Source organism: Octopus bimaculoides, chromosome 24 (genome assembly GCF_046866305.1).
Source record: "Octopus bimaculoides isolate indiv1 chromosome 24, ASM4686630v1, whole genome shotgun sequence".
NCBI lineage: Eukaryota > Metazoa > Mollusca > Cephalopoda > Octopoda > Octopodidae > Octopus > Octopus bimaculoides.
Window position 1 is genome coordinate 35,593,969 of NC_142951.1, and position 10,000 is coordinate 35,603,968.

The window sequence follows — 10,000 nt, forward strand, 5'->3', positions numbered from 1 at the left end:
TTCATAGTACGGTGTCAGCTGTATAAACTTCCCAATACCATTTTAGCAGAAATGGTTCCTCCGGTAGATGGCACTGGATGTAAGACTCCTTATCCAAGTGTTGTCACGAGGTCAGCTTGTTGTTGTAATCATCGTTGTTGATGTTGTTGTTGTTATTGCTGTCATCTGAAAGGAACAAGATTCTTGCTGGTCACACAACTAGTTGTACTCCTTAACCTGTCGAGTACAAACTTACTCAATGTAGCCATACCAAGAGTACATGCATGTATTCATTGGTCCTCACTGTTACATTTACTAAAAAGAGTACATGCATGTATTCATTGGTCCTCACTGTTACATTTACTAAAAAGAGTACTCCTTAGTGTCGAAATTATAAACTCAGCTGCTGCCTGCGGGGATTGAAACCGTATACTCCGTGTGTTTTTTTAAAGTACGAAGGATTCGTCCATTGTTTGCACTTCATGGCTTTGTTGTTGTTGTTGTTGTTGTTGTCGATTTAATAGTAACTTTTGTTGTTGCTGTTTCTGTTGTTAAGTTGATATTCATTTATACTCTCGTTGCTGTTGATGATGATGATGAGGAGGAGGAAGAGGGGAAGGCGGAGGGAGATGCTGCTGATGGTGATGCTCGACGCATCCTCCTCGCAAAGTCCACCATTTTCTTTCGCTGCTGAGTGAATGGTTGAAAGGGGGAGGTGAGAGCAGTGGGGGTGGGTGGGAAGGGGGTATAATACCTGACAGTATGAGATACCCCTCCGAGTAATGATGGCCCCATGGGGGGGATGTCCAGAAAGGTTATGCTGTTTGTCTTTCTGTATAACAACATGCTCTGATCAACAAATCACTTCCTTCCCACAATGCCTTGCTCGTTCATCTGTCAGGAACCCATGGCCTTCCGACGTTACTTCCGTTTTCCAAGCTTGAAACCATGGTTACGGAAAATTGTCAATTCTCCCTATCTGTGCGTATGTGTGTGTTGGTTACCTGCGTGCGAGTTTTTGTGCATGTGAGTGTGTGTGTGTGTGTGTGTGTGTGTGTGTGTGTGTGTGTTTAAATGTACGCGTGTATGCGTGTGTGGGTGTGTATATACCATTCTCTCAATGCTGACGTTTGATGTTGCCTTTAAAGAGGATGTGTCCACACGTGTGCATGATTGAGTTGTGCACACATGTGTATGCGTATGCGCGAGTGCATTATATACATGCGTGTCTGTATAAATGTATGTATGCATATATATATATATATATACATGTGTGTATATGTATTTGTGCGTACATATGTAAATATATATCTGTACATGTGTATGTAGGTATATGTATGTAGATATATGTGTTCGTATGTACATGTATGTATGTATCTATCTGCTAAAAAACTGTCGCCAGTCCCCGCCGCCCTCTGAGCTTTACCCCGCCACCGTCTAAATGCACCACTACACAATAAAAATACACTCTGCCGTACATTGACAAGATATATATACACACACACACACACACACACACATAGAAATATTTACGTGTATATAAACATACATGTACATATGTATATGCATGCGTGTATGTGTGTGTGGGAGGTTTGTGCGTGTGTATATGTATATATATAGTATTTAGCTCTCATTGCTAAATGTTATGAAGTTCCTGATTCATATTAATGCTGTTGTTATTGATGTTGGGTTTCGAGATGATGATGATGATGATGATGTTGTCATATCTTTCCTAGTAAGTTTGTTATTGTTGTTGCTGTTGTTGCATCTTTAATAGCGACTGACATTTGGCTGCTTGATAACGGAGAGTAAAGCAATGACGTCGGAAAATCAATAGACATACATACAGCTATGTGTATATGTACATATGTATGTATATGCACAAAACATACATGTACATTTATATTACCATGGATATGCATATATATATATATATATATATATATATATATATATATACTGAGAGAGAGAGAGAGAGAGGGAGATAGATGGATAGATAGACAGATAGATGTAGATATAGAAATATAGATATGTATGTATATATGCACGCATATATGTTTCTATATATGTGTGCGTGTGTGTGCGTGTGTGTTTATCCCTTGGTTCCTGTATGCGTAGCGATCCATCAAAGGGCAGTCAGTTAAAATCTATCAATAAAAACTTCAGTTGATGTTATCAAATCAACACAATTTCCTATTTGATGTGATTGGTGGCGACGGGGTGGGGTGGCAGTGGGGCTGACGGTGGTGGCAGTGGTGGTACCGCTGGGGGTGGCGTTCTTGGCAATGGGGCTTGTGTATAGGTAATAGTTGTAGGGTGGTGCTGATGATGATGCTGTTGTAGTGGAGATAGTGGTCTTGGTATTTGTGTAGGACCGTGGGACTGGGGCGGTGAGAGGTGAGTGGTGGTGGTGGTGATGAGTGACGGCAGTGGTTGTGGTAGTGAAGGTTGTAATTGTATAAAAGGCGTGGCAGCTGCCCGGTGTGTGTGGGTGGGGGTAGGGTGGGGGTGGGTGACCGTGTGTGATTGACGTTTTTGTTTATAGACTGATGCAAAGGGGGAGGGGCAGAGGGAGAAGATATAGGAGAGTGGCAGGGGAGAGGGGTTACAGAAAAAGCACCCCCACCACCACCACCACCACCGCCACCACCACCGCTACCACCACCACCACCGCTACCACCACCACCGCCAGCAATCCCAATAACAAGAACAACAACGGGAGCAGTGACAACAATATCAGCTGTAACCATAGCAACATCGATAACATTACGATATCAACAATAACAAGAACTATAACTACGGCAGCAGCAGCAGCAGCAGAATCAACAACAAAAACAATAACATCGATAGTAAACACAAGTTGTAGTCGTAGTTGTTGTTGTTGTGTAGCCCTAGGTCGGTCACTCCTCACCACTTCCGGTTTTCTTCTATTTCTGTGACATGATTCTTCGACCGTCAACTTCCTGTGTTTAAATGGCTCTCACGGAGAATTGAACCCGGTCCGCCATGTCTCCTGTGTAACACACTGCTGGATCAGGTCTTAATCGCTAGGAACTCATTAAATCAATGTTTTCAGAGGGTGAGGTGTGATGTTGTGATGTTGATCCTTTTCTGGACATCATCCACCCACCCTACCTGCAATGGTTCTTTTGTGAGGGGAAAAACGACGGTGGGGGTGGAGTGGGATGAGATTTCGCAACATTGATGCCTTTCCCGTAAAACATTGACAACACGAGTGATTTACTTTCTGCTGGAAATTAAACCAGTGTAAGGTGCTCAACTTTTGCTCCCCTGGGATTCGATCTCATCCGACAATAACGCTTATTTCTTTCATAGAGAAGAGAGTTTGTTTTGTTTTTAAACTTATCAGTTAAGGAGGCTGGGAAGGAACAGAGAAAGAAAGAAAGGAAGGAAGAAACGAGGAAGGAAGTTATTCTGAAGCCAGAAGCCTGCTCCAAAAGTTCCCTTAAAACCAGTCCAAAATCAGGTGATGCTAAAACAGGCAACGGTTTATATCGACCACCAAATTTAGTTTAAGAGGAGCGAATAGCACCTATTACATAACTGGTATTTATGTAAGCAAACTCTGAGATGAATGGTAAATGTGAAATTTAAACATTGAAAAGTAACTATGGCAACCGAACCGTCTTCACTGACGTAAGTAACTATAACAACAGTATATTCGGATGTAAACTAACTCCGCATTCCAAAATCCCTTTCTACCCTGAAAGTTAATACCCTGCTTGTTGATCTTAGATTTTGGTTATCAATGTTGCTGTCACTGCCAAGCTTTCTGGCAACAGAATTAGTCAGCATCCCAACTTTGGTGCTGAGTTAGTTACACAACCCAGAGCTCAGATAATTACAGGTATAAATCTTATAGTCCAGTTGTAGTATCTACAGATTTCTCGTTAATTCAACAGAAATGCTTTATTTTCCACTTATCTTTAACACTGATACCTACTGGTCAATTTGATTGTCCCAGATCAATTTCTTTAGGTCTGCTATGCTTAGATTTTACCGAAATTTTAACAGGAATATTCCACCAGTATTCTTTCAAGTTAGAGTTGATTGTGACCCAAGGCCGCTATGCCACAGCAGCTTCGGATATTTTGATCTTCAGGACGATCCTCCCTACGGATTGGATTCTGCAGTGTGTTGGCCACGGCATCCTGTCTCACAGGTGCTGTTGTGATGTTCGTGCCTCACTGAAAGATGGATGAAATAGAGTGGAACTATCGTAGCGAGATTTGAAATTGAAATGTCTCCCCTTTATTTCACGGTGCATCATACTGCCACAACCACCTCAGCATCACTACTGCCGCTCTGACCATGACTACCACCACCACCACCACCACCACTACACCATCGACATCTCCATCCTACCACCACCACCATCATCATCATCACCACCATCAAAAACAACAACAACGACAACGACGATGTCGACACAACCACCTTTGTCTATCTTAACACGGAAAATGTTCTGGATAGTTCCGTTGCTAGGGGACAGCCTCACAGCAATATTTGTCTTGTAAACACACACACACACCCACGCACACGCACACGCACACACACGCACACACACACAAATGTACGGGGGTTGTGTATAACTGAATTTATGGATGTGTGGATGCGCATATATGCACATGCATACATACATACACACACGCACACATACATACATACATTTATATATATATATATATATATATATATATATATTGTGTGTGTGTGTGTGTGTGTGTGTATGTACATGTGTGTGTGTATATATATATATATATATATATATATATATATATATGTGCATATACATGTCTATATCTATCTATACGTTTGTGCGTGTGTCTATGTATAACATATACATTATATATCGTAAGCACACACACGCACAGAGTGGCTACATGTTCTGTAACTTGTAGTCATGAAGAGTTGGAGTTGAGTCTAAGAACAATAGTTTAAGAAATATATGGACACGCAGAGATGTGTGTGTGTGTGACTATTCAATTAGACTTGTCAGTTTCAAGGTTGTCACGTGTGTTATTTAAACCAATCAAAATTTTTGGTTCGCGAACTAGTAAGCTATTGAATCATTTTCGGGATTTCGTTGTCTTGGATCAATCTCTGGACACGAGACAAGTTTCTTTCTTTCTTTCTACCCCACCCCGGTTGTTTGGTCGCAGTCATTTTATTCTGTTTTGTCTCCTCTCTCTTCCTCTTTTTCTCTCTCTCCCTCTCTCTCTTTCTTTCGAATGCCTACAGACCAGCTTTTTGTTTTAGACGTGACACGAAAACTTCTCCCAGTTTAAATATCTACTTGCATTTGTTTGACTTTACAACACAATTTATTCCACTGACACGAAAACTTTCGATACATTTCCCAAATGACGTACTAAAACACAATAATGTCGTTTATATAAATTCACAAACACATTTATGCAAGATTTGATTTAAATATTCTCAATAAAGATTTCAAAATGCCCACTACTGAATTCTACCATTTTAAAATCTATTCTATCAAAACTGTATGCTATATAATTAGCATTACATTAGTTTACCAACATGATTAGAAGAGGTATATTTTTTGTTGGTGTTTAAAGAAATATGAGCTAAACATTAGAATTTGTTCTTGTTGTTTCTGTGATCATTCTTTCAATTCCCAACCAACATTATTCTTAGAAAGTACATATTTTTTTAGTAAACGAATTGTCACATCACGTATTTTCATTTCTTTACACAGTTGACCGTCACGTGATTTATAAACTGTTTTATGTCTTCCAAAATTGTTGACAGTTAGATGTCTCCTTAAAAATGTTTTTGGCTGTCAACTCAGTTCACTGATTTTTTTTGTTTTTTTTTCCACGGGGATTTTAGGGGCCAGCTTTCGCCCCGTTGTTGCCTCGCTTCAATGCGAATTAACAGTAAGCAGCTATCACCAGTCATGCGGAACCTTGATCAAAGGCGACGCAGTAGTACCGACATCTCTTACACAAGATGACTCCAAGACATGAAAATACGGAATATGGAATTACTATTTCTCTTAAGAAATACTAAAATTACCGCTGTGATTCCTGTAAATGTTTTGGATTAGTTTTATATCCTGTTAATCCTTCTTACAAACAGACCAGTGTTTTCTTTCGTTTCAAAATTGTAATTAATCAATTCAGTTTCTTAACCGTTTTGAATCTGTCTTTTCTTACTCGAAAACTCCGTAACATGTTTGTCATCATATTTCTTTTTCTCTCGAGTTGATTTACTACGCATTCAGTGTGGGTTTGTTTCACAAACACACACACACACACACACACACACACACACACACACACACACACATAAACAGCAGCAACATTATCACATACACTTGCATACACATTGACACGACTCCAGCCACAGTACAGATAATATTTTAATTATGTGGTTGATCTTCAACAGATTTGATCCTACCAACCTAGCATTTATTTCAGAGCACGTGGTCATACGAAAATAAACCAATCTCTGTTTTACAAAATATTGATGTCATTTGTTCTGTTCACCTCTGCGCATCCATTTCTATGTCAGCTCATATCGTGCTGCTTTCTCACAGACTGGTATAAGAGTACATTTTGCATGGCTCACTTGCATTATACACACGCATATCTACAGATGCAGGTTCACTTGCAGTTGGCGCACACACTACAGATTCCTTTGCATCGACATCACCTGGGCCCTGTCGTATGACCCGTTGTCAATTGCTGTTTTGCTAACAGTCCGGGGGAGGGGATAATGCTGCGGACTCGGGCAATGGTGATAGTTTCGTCGTTGCGACGTGCGTTATGAACTTTTGGCTCACAGGCTTGGAGTGTATGGCTGCTTTTGATGATACTGTTAGTTGCAGTTTGGTAGGGTGAAGAATAAAATGTGATTCAACTGCCATTTCTAGTGAGTCACGAAATCGCTAAGATTCATTTCCACTGAGAGATCGTAGATTGTATACATTTAGTGTATTACTTTGGATCATATTTCAGGATGGCTGACGTTGGGTTGGTCGAAAAAGTTGTGCAGCAGTGACTGTCAAGTGACGGAAGTATGCGACAGTGACGTCATCTATGTTAGAGGTTCTTTGTCTGTCTTTGTAGAGGAGTGTGATGGTATAAGTGGAAAAGGATGCACGCGTGGCACACGGATCTTACAGATTCTAGAAGAAGATTTCATTGTCAACTCCGGTAAGTTGCTCAACTATCACCGTTGGTGCGCTGTAGGAGCAAGTGGTAAGGCTGGAGATGATATATATATAACAGTAGGCATCCGCCAGTCTCGTGAGAGCACGGATCTACGTCTCGAGAATTTGTGTCAGCTACTGATGGTGGTGCAGTGTCTGCTGTGGCTGTACAGGCTCCCACGGGGGTGGCGGTCACGCATGCAATGACTGTATTTGAAGAAGCTTTCTATCGGCACTACTATAGTTTTGCCTTGGTGGAAAGTTTCAGTTTCTCTTCGCTTCATCTCCTTCCGCAATATTTGCCTCCAGCGTGAGCGATCATTTGTGACCTTCTCCCATCTCAGGACGTCCACATCTATTGACTCCATATCTCTCTTGCAGACATCCTTGAAACGAACAATCCTATGAGGGAGGATTTAAACAACAGTGTGCATCAATTAGACATTTTAACGTGTGTGTGTGTGTGTGTGTGTGTGTGTGTGTGTGTGTGTATCATAAAAGGCATAAATAATGGGTTTTACATATTTCTTTATTTGTGCATTATAGACTCACAGCTGTTTCTGATATTCTTTATTAATGCCTTCGTTGGTTCTGTTTACTCAATCGGTCGGTCGGTGGATCGATATAAAAGAATGAACGACCTTAATAAATAAATAGTGAAGATCGTTCAATTTTTCAACTTTTTTCAAATAAAGAAGTGTGTAATGACCATCATTTATGCGTTTTCTTATTTGAATTCTTAAATTTGCAAGGTCTTGACGATGGTAATAAAGCAATGGAGAAGATGTACAGGTTTGTACAAGTGTTATGAGGTCTCCATCCTGGTTAATACTTTATCGGGGTATATTGTAGGGGGATGTACCAACCAACCAACCAATAACCCAGCTACCACCTAATGCAAACATCAGAGCACTACCACCAACACTACCCTACAACAACCAATGCCATCATAGCTGACACCACTTCTACACAAGCCACCACTATCACTGCTCTCACCACCACCAAAATTACTACTACCATCAACACCACCAATGCTACGTCACGACAACTGCCACCACCACCATCACAACCCTCTCCTCACACCACACCCCCTAAACAATTAGTCTCCCCAGTAAGAAATTATCACTCACTAATCTAAATTGCCTTCTCGATTTGTCTTCATGAATATTCATGAGTTTTGCGACTCACGTGACCTACTCTTACCCGAACCTTACTCCACAACGTGTTTCCAGCTTTTACATCTCACTTTCTCACTTTTGTTGGCCGCAACTATCTATCTATCTATCTATCTACTTATGTGTGTGTATGTATATATATATATATATATATATATATATATATACGTAACGGATGTCCATAGATATATTTTCACGTCGTATATTCATATAAAATTATAAAAACATGTGTGCCCATATGTTTGTGCTTACCTACACATAAGCATGCATATATGAACACATATATACATATATGTATATATACAAACATTATATGCATACAAACATGCACACATATATACACAAATGCATGTATATGCACATCCATTCATTCATCTATGAATACATTAATAAATGTCTCTGAATAGACTTATCCGTATAAATATGCATTTAGTCATAAATAGTTGAAACATAATGAAGGACACACAGAAATACATACACACTCACACACGTGCATATATATATTGTATTTATATATAACTTCACCTGTCTATATGTGCATACAAATAACGATGTGTGTGTGTGTGTGTGCATCATATGCATAATTCATCGCCAACCAGCTGCTAAGTGTATTACATAGGACTATCCTAACTGAGAAATTAAACTCGTACATTAATATACATATATTACATGCATAAATGTGTGTGTGTGTATATATATATATATAAAAGCAAATATTTATATATAAGGACATATATATGTAGATGTATATATATCTATACATGTATGTATATGTATATATATAATGTATGTATATGTGTGTGTATTTGTATTTTGCATGTAAAATATATGTATATATATATATGTATATATACGTATGTATATATATATGACTATATATATATATATATATATATATATATATATATTTTCAAACCAGCTTGTTTTCTCCTTCCATTATTCTATTATTGTTGATGTGGGTGCTGGTGTTAGCTGTGATGGTGGCGTGTCTTCCCCATCTTCTCCCCACCTCCCCGTCGTTCAAGTTTGCCCTTCATTGCAATGCAGAGTGGATTGATTGTCCAAATGCTGCAGACTTGTAAAGTGAAACCTCCTCTTAACAAAAGGCACTCGACAGGTGGTCATTATTTGATTGTCTCCGTACTCATTCATATATTCATTGCATTCTCTTTCACCAATTTACTTTCTCTACAACTTCTTATCCGTCCGTGCCCACCCAAGCTCTCTTTTCCCACTCTCTCTCTATCTATCTATCTATCTATCTATCTATCTAGTGTCACACACACACAAACACACGTATATGATATACTATATAAGGTTAGAAAGGCGTTGAGCTGGCAGAAGCGTTAACACGCTTTACGTTCTGAGTTCAAATTCCACCGAGGTCGACTTTGCCTTTCATCCTTTAAGGGGTCGATAAATTAAGTACCAGTTGCGCACTGTGGTCGATCTAATCGACTGCCCTCCGCTCTTCAAGAATTTCGGTCCTTGTGCTTAGAGTAGAGAAGCATATATAAGGTAATTAAATAAATAAATAAATATATATATATATATATATATATATATATATATATATATATATATATAATATGTCTGTGTATGTATATGTATATATGTACGTATATACACACGAATATTTATGTCTTTG

At 39.2% G+C, this 10,000-nt stretch overlaps 2 protein-coding genes across 4 annotated transcripts in view; one reads left to right on the top strand and one right to left on the bottom strand.

The window, feature by feature from the left end:
• Positions 1 to 1,784, bottom strand: part of LOC106867932 (uncharacterized) — a 62,353-nt gene extending 60,569 nt beyond the window's left edge. Inside the window, exon 1 of the mRNA XM_089341432.1 lies at positions 1 to 1,784. This exon is cut by the window's left edge and continues 540 nt beyond it. The gene's annotated coding sequence lies outside the window, so the exon portion shown is untranslated.
• LOC149131275 (uncharacterized) overlaps positions 1 to 10,000 on the top strand; it is a 56,722-nt gene that overhangs the window by 31,086 nt on the left and 15,636 nt on the right. The gene's annotated exons all lie outside the window — the stretch shown is intronic.